This window comes from Argiope bruennichi, chromosome 9 (genome assembly GCF_947563725.1).
Source record: "Argiope bruennichi chromosome 9, qqArgBrue1.1, whole genome shotgun sequence".
Lineage (NCBI taxonomy): Eukaryota > Metazoa > Arthropoda > Arachnida > Araneae > Araneidae > Argiope > Argiope bruennichi.
In genome coordinates this window covers 60579511-60600679 of record NC_079159.1, presented here as the reverse complement: position 1 = coordinate 60600679, position 21169 = coordinate 60579511, and positions in this window count along the sequence as shown.

Genomic DNA, 21169 nt, shown 5'->3' with positions numbered 1-21169 from the left:
GCCTAAATTAAATTATTTTTATTGAAAAAAATGGTATTGTATATTAATTTGTTTGATGTTTACTATAAAAATCAAATGCTATACATTATGCTTCCTAATTCAGGATATTGATTTACAGAATATAATAAAATTAAAAAGAAATGAAGAACCTATGTGGGAATCAATGCGAAAGTGCAGTCATCAAATCTTCTTCATATAGTTTTGATAGATATAAACCCAAGTACGACAGAAGATGCAATCTACTAATTTTCATATTTTGAATAAAGACACGCAGAGATAAATTAAAAGAAAACTTTTGATCTATGAAACTCTATAAGGTATAATAAAACAAAAAAAGATTTTTTTGCTTAAATAAATAAAAATAGTTCGACTGCATATAGGAAATACTTTTAAAGCTCACCTCTTCAATGAACAAAATTATAAATATCGAAAATTCAAGTTGTTATTAATATTGCCTCTGAAATCAGAAAATAGGAATTAATGTAATTGTTTATAAATAAAAAGGCTTATTAGTATTCATGGAAATATTTTTTATCCAAATAATAATATGCATAGGTGGCTAATATAATTATTTGTACGACGTACATGATTTCTGAAATTGTAACAACAATTTTTTTTCTTTCAGCTCTGATAACATATAATTTGTCACTATTCCTGATCAGAAGATACTCGTTCTGTGTCTGTCATTATTTCTAAAAATAAGTTTACTAAATAAGATCTGAGTAACGAAACATGTTCTTCGTGGTTTCTCAGAAATTCAGTTAAATATGTGAAGTTGCCGGAAGAAGAGATTCTATTTCTTCCAAAACGCGAAACTTTCTTTTTGAGAATATTTATTTCCCTGGAATCTTGAATTTCATAAGATTGTGCAGGATTCATTTTTAGTTCATTTTACTTTGAGAGCAGATTTTAACAAGACTCAATTCACCGTGTGCGTCACAATATTTAAAAATATTTTTTGCTTTACATTTCGTCTGGTGAAGACTGTTAAATAGCAAGCATTCGGTGAATCAATCGAGTTTATTAAAATCCAGGTTTGAAACCTTTCGTCGAAATAGAATGGTTGTTCGCTTTACAATTTATTTATCTCTTGAAAATAATGTTGATGGTTACCCAAAACCAGATGGGTGTAAATCCGAGATATTTGCATTAATCATTCATTGACAATAAAAGAAAAAATATATTAAATAAAATCAAAAAGAAATACGAAACCTTTGGCATATCTGTGCTGATAAATTTGATAATTAATTAGTTCTGAAGAATTATTGCTTTTGGAGTTTCAATTGGCTGTTTGCAATAATTCGTGATTCAAATTGCCGTGAAAGATGTTACCTGCTTCGTTCTTACTCATAGATTCAAAATCAAGTTATGCAATGGATAATTGTCGCATTTCAATCTTATTAAATACCTTCACCCAGAAATTCTACATGTAAATTGTATGCAGAATAACACAAAAGCGCTTGAGACTTCTTTTACATTCAATGAAGAATTTTTCTTGAAGTAATGACCGGGAAAACTATGTATGATAACATAATACATAAATTCAGAAATAAAATGGCACTTGCGTGTTTGTATAAAAGTTAATGAGATCCTTTGGACAACTTGGACAACAAGCTTTAAAATGATTACTACATAATACCTTTTAATTGATGCATTCACAACATCGCACAACATTCAGTATGTTGAATAATGTCGTTGAGATATCGTACAACCTCTAGCGCCATAGAATATAGAGCTTAACTGTTTTATTTATTTATTTATTGAATATTTAAAAACCAGGTGAAATATTTTCCTTCTTTATTTGATCCTATATCAAGAATAAAGAAAAACTCTTTCAAATGTAAAGAGAAAACGTGCTATAAAATAAAAGTTATAGAATGAGTTAAATACAGAAAAACTGGATATAAAAAAAGATGTTACGAAACCAAGTGATAAAAAAAGCTTTTAAAAATTGTTCTTTCGCCCCAAATATATTTATAATGAATTTGGTTATTCTAGAGAATCAAATTTTTTAAATTGGTAATTTATAATGCCATATAAGTTATTTTATATCTGGCATTTATTTCTCTCTTATATTAAGCTCCAGTTGAGTCGTACTTGGTTAAAATAAGTGCTAACGTTAAGAAATAAATCATTGCTTAATATTCAACACTGTCACAGAAAATAAATGTTTGTAATTTTCTAAGTTTCTAAATAAATGAAAATTACTTCACTATTTACTTGAAACAGCTTTAAAATAATAGCTTGTGAGTGAAAAAAATAATAAAGAGATTTATTTCTTCGTTATCGGAAGAGAAGGTAGGAATTCCAATATGTCATAGAAAATGAAAAGCTCTTATTTTTCTCAGAATTCTAGATAAATATATATTACTTCATTACTTTCTTGAAAGTATTTTAAAGCAGTATACTCAGAACAGTGAAATGTTAAAATGTGTTTCTGTTTTAAATTTTGTAAATAGGTATTTCATTATACTTCTCCCGTCGAAAAAGAAGCATATAAAAATGGATTTAAATCAATAGGATTAGAAGCGTTTATAAAAATTTCTTTTTTAAAATTGCATAAAATATGATGTGCGTATGCCATTGGCTTAGTTTGTTATACCACACGAAAGATTTTGGAAGTAGTAGCGAGTAAACGAAAATTACATTTTTCTTTTAACGTCACAAGCCTTTCTTCTTTTATCATTTCTCACCTTCAAAATTTTGCTCTCTGACGTTAAATTAGATCAAGTTTTCCCTGCAACAGAACTTCATTTAATGAGATCGCATTCTTCAAATATTTTCTTTGCGGTTTCATCAGCCTCTAAGAAGAGTGAGTATTATTAAAAGAATCTGAGGAAAACGGTTTTCCGCTCTTAAGAAAATGGCAAACTTTACATGTCGAGAATATATATTTTCTTCAAATCTGAGTTCCTCTATACTTAACTTTTCTTGCCCCCCCCCCCTGAGTGGCAAATGTTTAATGAAGTCTGATTCTCCAGTCTGCCAACTTCTCTGATTATTTTAGGATCATATTATTACAAGGTTACATAACTAGGAAAGATCCTATTTTTGGTCATACAGACATTCCACAGCAATCAAAATTCAATAAATGAGTAGAATTTCTTAGGAAACTCATACCGAAATCTCTCCTCTGCGGATACAGACAAATATAGCTTTCATACTATTTATTTATTTACTCATGGAATGTTTGTGATGTTTATCTAAACTAAGAAAAAAAGATCAGTGATCTCTGCGATGTTTGTTTGACTCTTGTATCGGTAAATAGATAACAAGCAGGGTTAAATGAACCCTAAATACTTTAGAAAAAACCTCTTTTAAGCATGTTGAATGTTTTTGTGAGCTTTACCAATCAAAGCTGAAGGAAGCATGCACAAATATTTTTCAAGCATCTAGAAAAAATGCTTTGGGCCCTTTATATATTTTTGTGAACATACACACTAAGTTTTATTCTATTTTTTAAGTAAATATCTTGGATTTTTCCCCTGTCCGAGAATCTAGTATGTTTTTCGTAGCAATATTAATTAATTAACATAGTCACATTAATTAATTAAGTAACGATTATTTTTCAGATTTATTTGTAACTTCATTTCATATTCTTATGAAGAAGTTGAAATATGTCCTTATTGTGGCTATTCATTAAATAACGCAGAAAAATCTGCCGGCTTCTTCATTTTTTATCATCCGCGTTTTATTTCTAGAAAATTAAATATTTGAGTAGGCATATACCTCTAACTTACAATTATATCATATCATAAATTATGGCAAATGTGTTAATACATAAAAATTATTTTGTTACCTTCTTTAAGAATAATACTCCTTTTTAGATACAATAGGAAAGTATTCTTCAACACAATAGCTCAAAGATATGATACAATTTAAATCACAAGAAAAGTAAAAATGTCTAGCATGATTATTCTTGGCTTTAACTTTGAAGTACGATGCTTGATAGAATCTTGAAAATAATTATCCCCTTCCTTTAAGAAATGAAGAACTTATACAATCAAATCAAAGATTGTGTCATCTAAGGTCCCTCATTAAATTCTTATGTATATAAGCCTCCAATGTGATTGGAAATACGACTCGAATATCCAATATGTTCATGATTTAATTTTAGACACTTTCGCATGAACTAAAAAAAAATCATCTATAAAAATATATAAAATATAACAAAATAAAAGAAAGTCTTTTTTACCAAAATAAATTTTAAAATATCGTCTTCCTAATTGAAATAATTTTAAGTCTTGACACTGCCATAAATAAAGGTAAAATTATTTATTTAATCCCTCCATAAGGAAAATTTATTTTGTATATAATATTATTTCTGAAAATCAGAAAATAGAAATTAATGCATTTGCTCATAACAAAAAAAGTTCGTGAAAATATTTTTCATTCATAGAATATTGTGCATAAGCGGCTGTTATAATTTTTTGCACGACGTGCATGGTTTAGAAATAGTAACAACTATATATTTTCTTCAATTCTATTTTTTTTTTCCAATTCCATTTTTCATTATTCCTAATCCAAAGAGAACCACTCTATGGGTATAAATTAGGCTTTACTTGCAAAAACGAGTTTTATTAAATAAGATCAAAATAACAAGATATGGTCTACGTGGTTTCTCTGGAATCCAGTTAAACATATGAAGAAGCCGAAAGAAGAATTAGTATTTCTTCCAAAACGGGAAAACTTTTTTTTCGAGAATATTTATTTCCCTAGAATCTGGAATTTTGTACCATTGGGGCGAGATTTATTTTTAGGTTTTTCTCCCTTGTGAGGAGATTTCAACAAGACTCAATTCACCGCATGCGACACTTTTTTTTGAAAAGAATTTTTACTTCATATTTTGTTTGATGAAGACTGCAAACTTCTTTCCATAAAGCTCATTCCGGAGGATATCAAGCATTCAGTGAATCAATCGAGTTTATTAAAATTCAAATTAAAAACTCCGTCGAAATAGGATTGTTGTTCGCTCTACAATTTGTTTATCGTTTGAATATAACTTTGATGGCTACCAAAAACCAGATGGCAGTAAATTCGAAATATATGCATTAACCTTTTATTGACAAAAAAAAAAGAAAAAAGAAAAAAGGAGAAATGGAATAAATAAAATAGAGAACGCATACGAAATATTTGGCATTTCTGCCCTGATAAATAAGTTCCGAAGAATCATTGCATTTGGAGTTTCAATTTGCTGTCTGCAATACATTGTGATTGAAATTGTCGTGAAAAATATTTCCTGCTTCGTTCTTACTCATAGATATGAATAACAAATACTAAATTATAAACCAAGAAATGCAATGGATAATCGTCGCATTTCAATCATTTTAAATACGTGAATCAACAAATTCTACATTTAATTTGTATGCAGTATAACACAAAAAAGCTTGAAATTTCATTTACATTTTATGAAGAATTTTTCTTGAAATAATGACCGGGAAACTATGTATGATAACATAATACATAAATTCAGAAATGAAATGGTGCTTGCATGTTTGTATAAAAATTAATGAGATCCTTTGGACAACAAGCTTTAAAATAATTACTACATAATACTTCTACGATATTTTAAATGATGTATTCACATTCAGTATGTTGAATAATGTCGTGGAAATATCGTACAAATCTAGAGCCATAGAGTAGAGAGCGTAACTGTTTTATTTATTTTTTTATTGAAGATTTAAAAACCAGGTGAAATATTTTTATTTTTTATTTTATCCGATATCAAGAATAAAGAAAAAAACTCTTTCGAAAGTAAAGAGAAAACGTGCTATAAAATAAAAATTATAGCATGAGCTAAATACAGAAAAAAACTGGATATAAAAAATGCTATGAAATCAAGTGATAAAAATGTTTTTAAAAATAGTTCTTTACCACGAAATATATTAATAATGAATTTGGTTATACTAGAGAATCGAATTTTTAAAATTGGATATTTATAATGCTATATAAGTTATTATGTATCTGGCATTCATTTCTCTCTTATAGTAAGTTTCGATGCTTCAATTGAGCCGAACTTGGTTAAAATAAGTCCTAACTTTAAGAAATATATCAATGCTTAATATTCAAGATTGTCACAGAAAATAAATGTTTGTAATTTTCTAAGTTTCTAAATAAATGAAAATTGCTTCACTATTTACTTGAAACAGCTTTAAAATAATAGCTTGTGAGTGAAAAAAATAATAAAAAGATTTATTTCTGCTTTATCGGAAGAGAAGGTAGGAATTCCATAATGTCATAGAAAATGAAAAGCTCTTAATTTTCTGTGAATTCTAGATAAATATGCATTGCTTCATTACTTTCTTGAAACAGTTTTAAAGCAGTAGACTCAGAACAGTGAAATATTAAAATGTGTTTCTGTTTTAAATTTTGTAAATAGGTATTTCATTATACTTCTCCCGTCGAAAAAGAAGTATACAAAAATGGATTTAAATCTATAGGATTAGAAGCGTTTATAAAAATTTCTTTTTTAAAATTGCATAAAATATGATGTGTGTATGTCGTTGGCTTAGTTTGTTATATCACACGAAAGATTTTGGAAATAGTAGCGAGTAAACGAAAATTACATTTATTCTTTTAACACCACATGCATTTTTTTTTATCATTTCTCACCTGCAAAATTTTGCACTCTGACGTTAAATTAGACCAAGTTTTTCCTGCAAAAGAACTTCATTTAATGAGATCTCATTCTTAAAATATTTTCTTTGCGGTTTCATCAGCCTCTAAGAAGAGTGAGTATTATTAAAAGAATCTGAGGAAAAATGGTTTTCCGCTCTTAGGAAAAAGGGAAACTTTACATGTCGAAAATATTTATTTTCTTCAAAACTGAGTTCCTCTATACTTAGCTTTTCTTGCTTTTCCCCCTTGAGTGGCAAATGTTTAATGAAGTCTGATTCTCCAGTCTGCCAACTTCTCTGATTATTATAGGATCATATTTCTACAAGGTTATATAACTTGGAAAGATCCTATTTTTGGTCACTCACACAAAACACAGACATTCCTACAACAATCAAAATTCAGTAGATGGGTAGAACTTATTAGGAAACTCATACTGAAATCTCCCCTCTACCCCAAACCTTACTCATGGAAGGTTTGTGATGTTTATCTAAACTAAGAAAAAAAGGTCAGTGATCTCTGCGATGTTTGTTTGACTCTTGGATCGGTAAATAGATTACAAGCAGGGTTAAATGTACCCTAAATACTTTAGAAAAAACTTCTTTTAAGCATGTTGAATGTTTTTGTGAGCTTTACCAATCAAAGCTGAAGGAAGCATGCAGAAACATTTCTCAAGCATCTAGCAAAAATGCTTTGGGCCCTTTATATATTTTTGTGAACATACACACCAAGTTTTATTCTATTTTTTAAGTAAATATCTTGGATTTTTCCCCTGTCCGAGAATCTAGTATATTTTTCGTAGCAATATTAATTAATTAACATAGTGACATTAATTAATTAAGTAACGATTATTTTTCAGATTTATTGGTAACTTAATTTCATATTCTTATGAAGAAGTTGAAATATGTCCTTATTGTGGGTATTCATTAAATAACGCAGAAAAATCAACCGGCATCTTAATTTTTTATCATTAGCGTTTTATTTCTAGAAAATTAAATATTTGAGTAGGCATATTCCTTTAACTTACTATTATCTCATAACATAAATGACGGAAAAAGTGTGAATACAGAAAAAAAATATTTTGTTACCTTCTTTAAGAATATTTTGTTACCTTCTAAATGCATTAATTTTTATTTTCTGATTTTCAGTAGTAATATTACACACAAAATAAATTTTCGTTATGGAGGAATAAAATAAATAATTTTATCTTTATTTATGGCAGTGTCAAGATTTAAAATTATTTCAATTAGGAAGACGATATTTTTTAATTTATTTGGGCAAAAAAGACTTTTTTTTTTATTTTGTTATATTTAACATATTTTTATAGATCATATCTTTTTTCAGTTGATCTATAAAATACTCCTTTTAAGTCCAATAATAATACTCCTTTTTAAGTCCAATAGGAAAATATTCTTTAACAGAATAGCTCAAAGATGTGATACAATTTAAATCACAGGAAAGGTCAAAATGTCTAGCATGATTATTCTTGGCTCTCAATTTGAAGTACGATGCTTGATCTTGAACATAATTATGCCCTTTCTTTAAGAAATGAAGAACCTATATGATCAAATCAACGATTGTGCAATCTAAGGTCCCTCATTAAATTCTGATATATATAAGCCTCGAATGTGATTGGAAATACGATTCGAATATCCAATAGGTTTCATAATTTAATTTTAGACACTTTAGCATCAACTAAAAAAAGATATCTATAAAAATATGTAAAATATAACAAAATAAAAAAAAAGTCTTTTTTGCCCAAACAAATATAAAAATATCATCTTACTAATTGAAATAATTTTAAATTTTGACACTGCCATAAATAAAGATAAAATTATTTATTTTATTCCTCCATAACGAAAATTTATTTTGTGTGTAATATTGCTACTGAAAATCAGAAAATAAAAATTAATGCATTTGCTCATAAAGCAAAAAATTCCTTGGAAATATTTTTCATGCAAAGAAAATTGTATATACGCGGCTGTTGTAATTTTTTGTGAGACGTGCATGATTTTCGATATAGTAACAGCTATATATTTGTTTGTTCAATTCCAATAATTTTTTTTCAATTCCATTTTTCATTATTTCTTATCCAAAGAGAAGCGCTCTATGGGTGTAAATTAGGCGTTACTTGCAAAAACGAGTTTTATTAAATAAGATCAAAATAACAAGATATGGTCTTCGTGGTTTCTCTGGAATCCAGTTAAACATATGAAGAAGCCGAAAGAAGAATTAGTATTTCTTCCAAAACGGGAAAACTTTCTTTTCGAGAATATTTATTTCCTTAGAATCTGGAATTTTGTACCATTGGGTCGAGATTTATTTTTAGGTTTTTCTCCCTTGTGAGGAGATTTCAACAAGACTCAATTCACCGCATGCGACACTTTTTTTTGAAAAGAATTTTAACTTCATATTTTGTTTGATGAAGACTGCAAACTTCTTTCCATAAAGCTCATTCCGGAGGATATCAAGCATTCAGTGAATCAATCGAGTTTATTAAAATTCAAATTAAAAACTTCGTCGACAATTTATTTATCTTTTGAATATAACTTTGATGGCTACCAAAAACCAGATGGCAGTAAATTCGAAATATATGCATTAAACTTTTATTGATAAAAAAAAAGAAAAAAGGAGAAATGGAATAAATAAAATAGAGAACGCATACGAAATATTTGGCATTTTTGCCCTGATAAATATCATGATAAATAAGTTCCGAAGAATCATTGCTTTTGGTGTTTCAATTTGCGGTCTGCCATACTTCGTGATTGAAATTGTCGTGAAAAATATTCCCTGCTTCGTTCTTACTCATAGATATGAATAACAAATACTAAATTCTAAATAAAGTAATACAATGGATAATCGCCGCATTTCAATCATATTAAATACGTGAACCAACAAATTCTACATTTAAGTTGTATACAGTATAACACAAAAAAGATTGAGATTTCTTTTACATTCTATGAAGAATTTTTCTTGAAATATTGACCGGGAAAACTATGCATGATAACATAATACATAAATTCATTGATGAAATGGTGCTTTCATGTTTGTATAAAAATTAATGAGATCCTTTGGACAACAAGCTTTAAAATAATTACTACATAATACTTCTACGATATTTTAAATGATGTATTCACAACGTCAATGTCAACACAATGATGTATTCACAATGATGTATTCACATTCAGTATGTTGAATAATGTCGTGGAGATATCGTTTAAATCTAGAGCCATAGAGTAGAGAGCGTAACTGTTTTATTTATTTATTTATTGAAGATTTAAAAAACAGGTGAAATATTTTTATTTTTTATTTTATTCGATATCAAGAATAAAGAAAAAAACTCTTTCGAAAATAAAGAGAAAACGTGCTATAAAATAAAAATTATAGCATGAGCTAAATACAGAAAAAAACTGGATATAAAAAATGCTATGAAATCAAGTGATAAAAATGTTTTTAAAAATAGTTCTTTACCACGAAATATATTAATAATGAATTTGGTTATACTAGAGAATCGAATTTTTAAAATTGGATATTTATAATGCTATATAAGTTATTATGTATCTGGCATTCATTTCTCTCTTATATTAAGTTTCGAGGCTTCAATTGAGCCGAACTTGGTTAAAATAAGTGCTAACTTTAAGAAATAAAACATTGCTTAATATTCAAGACTGTCACAGAAAATAAATGTTTGTAATTTTCTAAGTTTCTGAATAAATGAAAATTACTTCACCATTTACATGAAAGGTCTTTAAAAAAGCTTGTGAGTGAAAAAAAAATAATCAAAAAGTTTATTTCTACGTTATAGAAAGAGAACGTAGGAATTCCAATATATCATACAAAATGAAAAGCTCTTAATTTTCTGTGAATTCTACATAAATATACATTGCTTCATTACTTTCTTGTAACAATTTTAAAGCAGTAGCAGTGAAATATTAAAATGTTTTTCTGTTTTAAATTTTGTAAATTAGTATTTCATTATGCTTCTCCCGTCAAAAAAGAGGCATGCAAAAATGGTTTTAAATTAACAGGTTTAGAAACGTTTATGAAATTTTCTTTTTTTTAAATTGCATAAAATATGATGTGTATAGGTTGTTGGCTTAATTTGTTTTACCACATGGATAATTTTGGAAGTAGTCGCGAGTAAAAGGAATTTACATTTTTTCTTTTAACATCCACAGATTTTTTTTCTTATCATTTCTCAGCTGCAGAGTTCTGCTCTCTGAAGTTAAATTAGAACAATTTTTTTTTCTGCAACAGAATTTCACTTAATGTGTTCTTATTCATAATTTTTTTGTTGTTGTTTTTCCTTCCTCTCTAAGGAACATGAGTATGATTGAAAGAATGTGAGGTTAAACGTTTTTCGTATTTAAGAAAATGGCAAACTTTATATTTCGAGAACTTATATTTTCTTCAAACCAGAATTTTTGTCTATTAAGCATTATTTACTTATTACCCATTTAAGGTAAAAATATTTAATGAAGTCTGATTCCCCAGTCTGGCAATTTCTGTGATTATTTTGGGTTCACATTTCTTCACCGTAGTATAACTTGGAAAGATTCTATTTTTGGTCTCACACACACAGAAAAAAAAGATATCTTCCAGTAATCAAATTTCAGTAAACGAGTTGAACTTATTAGGAGACATATACTGAAATCCTTCCTCTTCACATACAGAAAAAGATAGTCCCAATACTATTTATTTATTCTTGCAATGTTTGTGATATATATCTGTACCAAGAAAAAAGGTCAACGATTTCTGTGATGTTTGTTTTACTCTTGGGTTGGTAAATAGAAGAAGAGTTAAATGACCCCTGAATATTTTCGAAATAGATCCTGGAGTATTTTGAATGTTTTTATGAACTTTACCAATCAAAGCTGAAAGCAGCATAAGTAATAGTGATTAAATCATTTAGCAGAAAAGCATTGGGTTCTTTGAATGTCTTCATGAATACACACAAATCTTTTTTATTTTTGAACACTATTTTTTGGAGTGTTACCCTCTTCGAGTATCTATTATGCTTTGATGCCAAAGAATGGGTCTGATTCTTCCGGTTATTGAATGAAGGGATTGAAATAATACTTTGTATTTAAAATGTCAAGATTAGTTGAAATCAAAATGTGTTCAAAACATAAAATTGTGCAACTTATTGTAATATTTTAATATTCTATTACTATTATATAATTAAAACTATTATAATATTTAGAAATTTTTATTATAATCTTTTACAAAGCCAAAACGCCTGTAAAGCTCATTTATATTATATTGAGTTTTATTTTTATTTTTAAATATTTGTTATATTTTTATTACCATATTTACTGCGCTTATTACAGTTTTTTTTAATTCGATTTTTTCTGTTAAATTTTAAGCACTTTGATTTTTTTTTTTACTCTTGATTTATTATTGATTTTATTGTATTTATTTTTTATTATCTGACTTCCATTTTGCTGAAGTATTATTCTCCTGAATGATCTATTAATATTATCAATCGAAAAGGCTTAGCTGGCTCTCCTAAATATTGAATGAATGAAATACAATTGTTTTAGGATTTCAAAGTTCACTGAAATCTCTAGCGCGTCAACGATCCATATCACTATTTATTATTTACTAATAATAATGGAAAATGTGTGTTTGTTGGCGTCCCATTGGCCAGGCAGTTTTTCCTACTGAATTTTCCCACTTCGGCATATGAAATCTTCGGATAATAAGAATTTATACCTTGAAACTATTTCTGCAATTTTTACTCTAATTTTGTAACTTCAAAAACTATTGCAGCACAAAAATGATTTTCATACTTCTTTAAAGCTAAAAAAGAATCATTTAGGATGCCAGTTAGATGCTAAAAACTCTACCTGGTTCTGTATGATTCTAGTTGTCTGCTATCCTTTATGATAGTTTTGCCTTCATATTTCGGCTCTGATGTAAAAGCAGAAACATTCTATTTTTGATCATAGGCAATGCGTTACCGCAACAATCAAATGTTCGGTAAATGATTAGAATTTGCTGGGAAACATATATTGTGACATCTCATCTGCACAGACAAGAAAATATAATCTTTATTTTATCGAATTATTCATTCTCGGAATATTTGTGTTTTTTATCTCTACCAAAAAGAACAGCGTTCATTTCTGAGATGCCTATGTTTTTTTTTCTTGGATTAAATATGAAACGAGTGGGATTAAATGAACTCTGAAAAGTTTAGAAAAATAGCTCTGGATTCACTGAATATCTGTATAAAATTTAAAAAATCAAAGATGGTTGGATCATTAGCAAACTATTTTGATATCATTTATATGAAATAAATTGGATGCTTTAAATATTTTCCCCAGAAAAGATTAAGCTTTTTTTAAAAATACCATTTTCTGTATTATTGCGATTTTCATTGAGGTTATCCATTACCAATTCCGCTAGTTATTCATCATATCTTTTTTCTTCACTAATATAAGGGGACTCAGTATCTTGAGAATTTCGGAAACTCGACGAATATATTGATTTTACAGTTTTCTGTGAAAATTATCATTGAACCTTTGATTTATTAATCTGAAAATTTCAAAACAATCTGACAAGTATTTTGTGAGATATGGAATTATTTTGTCAAAACGATAACAGGTGCCATGCCTACTTCTTGTGCTTATATCTAATATATTTCATGTGCAAGTAGCCTAGCCGCTTAATATTTACCATGAAATAAAAAGCAGGACAGGTTGCTTGATACTTTAACGATTAAATCATTGTTTGTCTGTTTTCGCTATTATTTTATTGAATTTCTCACTGGTTATTATAATCATTTTCAAAATTACTCATTTCATTTGAATTCAGTCAAATTGTCTAGAATTTGTGCTATGTATTAATAGATATTTAATAAACAGAACTGCAGATTATTCAATAAATATTTTAAAGGAACAAATTTTATCGAATAAAAATAGTGAAAATTTTCTAACTTTTTCTAATAATTTCTATGTCTGATAATAGTCATTAATAAATATGATAATAATATATATTAATAAAATTAATATCTTAGGAACTTACAAATACCATATTATTGCTCTGAGAAAAAACAGCTTGATATGTGCAGTTTTTATTACAATTTTATTGTGTTGAAAACTTTAAAGCTTTTTTTATTTCAATTTGCTTTATTCCAAAATTCTGTTTGCTACACAATGTTAAAAGTCAGTCACATTTTTTTGCAATTATATGAAATTTTTTCTGCTCACTCTTAAATGCATGCTTAATAGAATTAGGGATGGATTTGTCAAAATTTTGATTAGAACTTTTTACTAAAAATGTTTAAAGTGAAAAAATATCATATTTTCCAAAACATTTCACAAAATTTTGAGCAATATTTTTTTCTTAGAAACCAATATATATATATCAAAAATCCAATCCCCATTAAATACATTGTGAGGTCCCTTTTAAAAAAATAGATAAAACATTGAAAATAGTATGAGAAGAAGCATTTTTAATAAAAAGTTAATATTTTTGAAAAAATTAAAATATTTAAATTTGTAACTTTTCAAATTAAGAAAAAATTTAGAAATGTAAGTTTCAGCACAGTTTACATCTTTCTATTATAAAATTAAAAAAAAATTGTTGGAGATTGTGGAAAAAAATTGTTTGGTTAACGAGTCTCTAATGCGTGTTATGTGAGGATAATGCTTGTGCTTTTCTCTCTTTATGTTTCTGTTTTATTTTATTTATGACAGGGCTCTGTAGGCAAGAGCATTTGTCCTAGAGCTGCTGAATTACTTTGAATACTCGTGAAAACTTTGGATTGTGGGAAACACACTTTGGAAACATTTGTTTGAAATTTTCTATCGCATTAAGCGGTATTAAGAAGACCCCTCACAATAATTACCAAAAATGCTATTAATGTGCAGTAATGGCTTTTTTATCATTTTAAAATTAAGAATAATATTTTTCCAATGAGACCAATTTAATTGCTGTAAATTGCCAAATGAATGTTTAATAAAATCAGTCTTCTTCCCAGAGTTAGATATCATTGTTACATTATTATTCCAAATTAATAATAGAGCCCATTTATTGATTAATAATTAGACTGTCTAAACTGCATAATGCCATAAAAGTAATTAAAATTTTCTTTTGTAACTAATATGAAATTAGAAGTCGTTTCTTTTCAGAAATCATAACACAGCTTACCATGCGAAACTTTAAAAATTGATAATTTTGCAACAAACATCAGTCGAATTCAGAAATTATTAATGCTGCCTTTTTCCCACATTTAGTTCTTCTTCTTTTTTACATATACTATTTTAGTATCCCTCTCTAGAGAGCACCTCGAAATGAGGATGATATTCTTCTGGTATGGGTACCCTGAAGGCTACACGAAAACCTGGAGGTCTGTCTCCTCCCATCGATGACGGGACGCACTTCCTTAGGGAAGGGTTGTGCCGTGGCTGGTGATGGCCCTTAAGATCCAACCATAGTTCCCACCAGTGTTGCTGTAGCGGCAGTCCGGTCATTCAGTATTTATTATCCATGTGCCTTCGTGCGGGTTGGAGAGTCAGAGATATGATATGGCTATAGAATTTTAGTTTAAGATATTCAAATCTTTTAAATAAAAATTGTTCTTTTTTTAAAAGAAATGTGTTACTCAAAATTCAATTTCACATTCTCTATACCCTAAACAACGCCTTATGAAAATCAGCGTCCTAATTCTATACATTAGTTGTCTATTAAATATGCCATTAATGCTCTCAAGCATCATAAATATTATTTCTGCAAACGGAGTAACCAGTAAATGGGTTTATTCTTTTATTCCATTTGCCGAGATCAATACTCATAAATACAGCAAATTACTTTTGTCACATAACTGGAGTGGCCGGAAACATTAATCATCATTTAGCGATCGTAAGCAATTTCAGCATTAACGATTCAATGCGACATTGTATTGTATTACAAATTAAATAATAATGACTTCTAAATCCGATAATTAGTTATTAATTGTGGCGTGTGTCCTCAGCTTGGATTTCATAACGGGAAAAAGAACACCTGCTTTAAATAATTATTTTTGTTGAATAAACACGCATTAACTACATAGTGATCTGTTAAGATGAGATATTTACTTCTAGCATTTAGAAAATTCTTCATGACACGTGAGTGACAAAGACTGAAGTTAATACTAATCAGCAAAGCTAATCCGTTCTGTCACATTTCGGCATCTGAATAATTGTTTATTAAAATGTCGTAGGCATTTACTTAACGGCTTACGTCTTTCAACTGTCCTTGTCTTTATAATATGGATTTAATGAGAAATATTGTTGATTTGTTTATACCTAAATAGAAAGGAAGGGTTACAGTGCTCAAATATCTAAGCTCTGAATGGTTATTTTGACAATTCTATAACATTCTTTTGATAAGTAAACAAACTTAATCTAGACTATCAGCATTGTAATTGTAGCAAAAATTTATTACATTTTTGGAACATATCTTAGAAGAGTTCTTATGTAAATGAATAAAATAGATTGCAAGGAAAAATAGCTATGTAAATATGTCTCTAATTCAAAAAAAAATATTGGAAGGTATTTAAGGAAATTATATATGATTTTAAGGAAACAGTAGAATGATTAATTATATATATTTTACAGCATAGGAATGCAAAGTTTTGCAACATTCAAAATTGAGGAATATTAGTAAAAGAGTGAAGCTTACATGAATCAAGCATTTATTTTACACAAAAAATTTAAAAAGTCATATTATATACAAACTTAGATAAAATACTAAAATAAAGTGAAGAAATAAAAATTTGTTAAAATACAACTTTACGATTAAGCAAATAAAAAGCCTAATGAAAATATTAATAAACTAGGTAAAATGTTTAAGTTCAAGAATATGAAAAGTAAATTATTAACATTTGGAATACAAGATAAATATTCTTGATGAAACTTTCAAATAACCGTATATTTTGATTTACTTCGAATGAGGATTAAGAAAAGAAGCAAGCTTACTGATCTATACATCAATAATGGGAACTAATCTTTCGTAATATTTTACGGAATCATTCGTAATTCTTAATAACCACATACGATTTGGAAATGATTTAAAACAAACATTCAATTTCCAGTATTGAATATATTGCAATTAATGTTTGAAAATATTAACCCCCAAAATGGAGAGACGATTAAACATGCTTATTGTGCATAGATTCGATTTCATTTCATTCTGTTAATAGTGGTTTCTATATTCTTTTATTTAATATTTTTTTTTAAAAAAAATCATTAGAAATATTATAAAGTGAAACTTAAAAAAAAATATTTTTTGCAGCTCCGTTTCTTAAAATAATAAATAAATTTAATAATTAGAAATCAGAAGATAACATTCATCATAGTAATAATGCAACCAATATTTTGGCATAAATTAAGCACACACTAAAAAATAATAGTTTTATATTTAATAGTTTTAATAGAAAACAATAGTTTTATGTTCTGATGTTAATAATCACTGCATTTCTGATAAAGCAATGCTATGCCTGAACATATAGAATAATTACTTTTAAAAAATTCTTTTTTTTACATTTAGACGATTAATCAAATATATGCTTCCCTAATTGACAATATATTCACACCTAAAATATAAAGAGTCAGAATGGGATTAAAAAAAATGTATAGTGTTAAATGCAATGTCATTTCGCATATATGCTAATTAAACTATGTGGAATCGATTTATTAAAAAAACCCCAATAATTTACAGTTTCAACAGACACAAAGTTGGCAATTCTGGCTGAAATTCGACAAGTTAGAAATAGAAACGAAAGCAATAATGAAATATTTGAGTGATTGAATTATATTTAGTTGTCAGTTTAACACAAAATCAATGCGAAAATGCATATTTATTCATAACTAGCCGCCTTTGGCGACCAGCCGGTTCGCCAGTATTACCCCTCGCTACAATTTTCAATTAAATATTTTAAGTAACTGGTCTCTTAATAGATTCTCAAACAAAACATTTTTTATCTTCAAAATTTGATAGTCGTACCAAACTTATACTGTTGTTTAGATCGTTTCGTTCAATTTACTATATATATTTTGCTAATTTGTTGTCATTTCCGGTAAAATTCAACTTTAATTTAAAGTGGAAATGATGAAGTTGCAATTAATATAAAAATATTTTTAATAAAACCAAGCGTTTTATTTTATTTATCATCTTTATTGTTACTTATTTATTATTATTATTATTATTGAATGTGAGTATTGCAAACAAAATCGCTCGGTATTTAAGTCTTATGTGAACTACAAAATATCTCAAAGAATAATTCAACAAAAATTTCTCAGATTCAGCATAAAATTCAGTTTTTAGATTTGCTTTCAAAAGGAATGAAATGAAATCAATAATAATATTTTATTCCGGCCTATAAATATATTTCAAAAATTATGAAGTCTAAATTTAATGCAGTAAGGTATCATATTCTGAGAAATATTCTGGACACACCAAAATTTAAATAAATGAATGAATGTTTCTATTTTCCACGATCAACTAAGACTTATTTATGAAGTTTTGAATGTTAAAAATTTATAAAAACTCAACATTTTCATAATCTTAGGCCAATTAATCTTGAGAAACCTGCACGCTGATTGGCGTATTTTCTTTGAAACGATCGATGGAAAATCTAAAATTATCCTTTTTTTATTGAATAGTGATATTCATATTTTCAAAAATCAGTCAGTTTAAGTGATTGATTTAGTTCCTTGGAAATTAACTCTTTTTATTTAAAATATTAGTGTTTCAAGAACATTTTGTTATTCGTGATTTCTACAGCAGAAGCTTTATGTAAAATCAAAAATTCGTTATTTATTAGAGCATATATTGAATCAAGTTACATAAAATATAATAATTTTCCATTTAGACAATTTTAGCGGATCTGTGTCTTACTAAAGGGTTACAAATTAGCTGTGTGGCCCTGATTTGAATGGATATCCTGTTCATATTAAACAAAACTTGCCTTAAAATAAAACTTATTTATTGGATTAATAATATAGAGAGGGTAAAAGATCATAAAATAATTTTTCTTGAATTTATTTTTTAGAAAAAAATAACATTTCATATTTGTTTCATTTCCTACAGACACGTGCCGAAAATTATATTTTTGCAGATTTTGTTTCCAAAGAGATTTAATTTATTTTTAATTGGAGCTTTAATCAATGTGATGGCAACACTTTGAAAAAAGCTAAATTTTTCCTATGAATGCGAAACGTGCTCGTGCAGCTTAAATTTTACTTTTATTTTGTACGAAAAAAAATTGTTGAAAAATATGGTTAAAATTTTTATTTAAAAATTCATTAAAAATAGAAATTTAATTTTAAGATTAAAACATTGTTATCATTTAAAAGATAAATTTTTGATCTTTAACTTCATGTAAAAATCTTTTTTGTGCGGTAATATTTTCGGAAGTTATAGCAGAAACACGCCAAAATTTCGCTTAATTTTTAAATAAATAAAATTCTAATTAAAAATTCGAAAAAATAACCCGCAGGTGCACATTCCCGGCCTCCAAGGTATACACGTGCCAAATGTGGTAGCTGTAGGTTGAATGGTCTGGCCTGTAGAGTGCCAACACACACACACACACACACATTGAGCTTTATTATAAGTATAGATTAGGCATCTTTTGAGACTAGTTGATTACTCAAGATTAATGATTGCAAAAACTGTCATTTCAATATTTCTTAATGACTTCCTCAGTAAAATATTTCCAAATGTCAAATAATGATTGAGATATAAATCATATTAATATAGACCATTTTAATCATAATGTATGCATCTCACAAATTTATTTTCTGTAAATTTTTTCTATATTTTCCATTAATAACAATTAGAAAGGGTGTCCAAATGAGAAGGTACGAAACGACTCTGTGTGTATAAATGAAGACTTTATTCAAAGTATACATCATAGGCCTGAGCACAACGATCCCATTGATTAACAAGCCGAAGAATTCCTTGTTCCCAGAATTCCTATGGTCGTGACGAGACCCAGTCCTTCACAGCATCCTTCAGTTCTCCTTACGAGTTGAAGCGCTTCCCTTTCAGTTGTTTCTTCAGAGGATCGTACACATGAAAAAAGCAGGACGACATGTCTGGGCTGAATGGCGGAGGTTCGAGCTGCTCCCACTTGAACTTGGCCAGTTCCGCGTGTGTGACTCTGGAGACTCTGCGTGTGCAAGCGTGTTATCATTAAGCAGAACCACACCCTCCGTGAGTAGCCCCGGTCTTGATGGACCTGCGTAGTCTTCGGAGTGTCTCACAGTACTCATCGGAGTTAATAACTCTTCTTTGCGCGTGAAATTCAACATTATTTGTCAAATTCAAGCTCAGATTCAATGAAATACTTATCGGGCCACCTGTCCTTTGAAGAGGACTATCCCCTTACTAATGGAAGACTGGCTAAATAACATGACTTTTACTATATTGGCATGATCTGTGGTAGAACTTGTCAGTAGAGTAGATGGAGAGAGACTGAACAGATGTCCTCTGGTAAGGGTGCTTGAGACAGGTGAGGGAGAGATGCAGTGATGTCTCGGTGTGGTCGGCTGTACGCAAGAAGAAGAAGAAGAAGTGATGTCTCGGTAAATCAGAAAGCAGGCTGTCAGGGGAGTAGGAGTGGGTGATGAAGGAAGATTTTAGTCGGTTTTCGGGTGAGGGTGCAAGATAAACTATTGTTCGGTGGGAGCCAATCAGAATTGCGGGATTTCGCAGTGGGATGGATTTTGATTACGGTGTTGACTTAGCCCATGAGAGCGTTGAGAATTATAAGTTTCTTTTCTGTTTTCTTTGCAAGCTTGGCCGCTTTAATTAATTTGGGGAATTCTTTTAGTATTTCTCTAAGCTCTTTCAGTATTACCAAGGTTTTCATGATTGAGGGGAAGTCATCAATACCAGTCACAGTTGGGGCTGCGTTGATGTTCTAGGTGGGAGTTCAGGCTGAGGGGGCCTGTTTTGTTTGATGTTTTCTTGCCATCTCGCCGTAGTTTGATCTTCCATTTTTCGAAACTAAATTGGGGAATTTTGAGCATCCTTTCCAGGAGCCGGGTGGCCGGTTTCTCGGCAATTTACACATGTTGGAATTGGACCTTTCCTTGGATTTCGCAGTTTCTGGTTGGGTGAACACCACCACATTTTATGTATTTTGGCTTGAATATGCAATTTCTGGCTGAAAGATGAAAACCTGCGCAATTGTAGCATATGGTTGCCGTTGTTTTTCATCTATATCTTTAGACTTTAATTCTTAGTAGGAGTAGGGTTTTTTTTCATTGTAGATATTTAAACATTATTAGTCAATTGGACGTCGCTCTTTATAAGAGCCTCTGCTCTCTCCTGCGCATGCAGGCACCCACACATGCTCCGATCTACACCGGAGACTTCTGTCGCATCCCTAGATGTCTCGCTACGTTCTATAGGCATATATGCAAATATGCCTCTCGCATAGGCAAATATGTTACCGGTTGCGTTCTTACGACGTTTTGTACCTTCATTTCAACACCCCTTGTATTAATAATTATAACAAAAAGCAAATTGAGTTTCATTTCCATCATAAAATGTATAAATG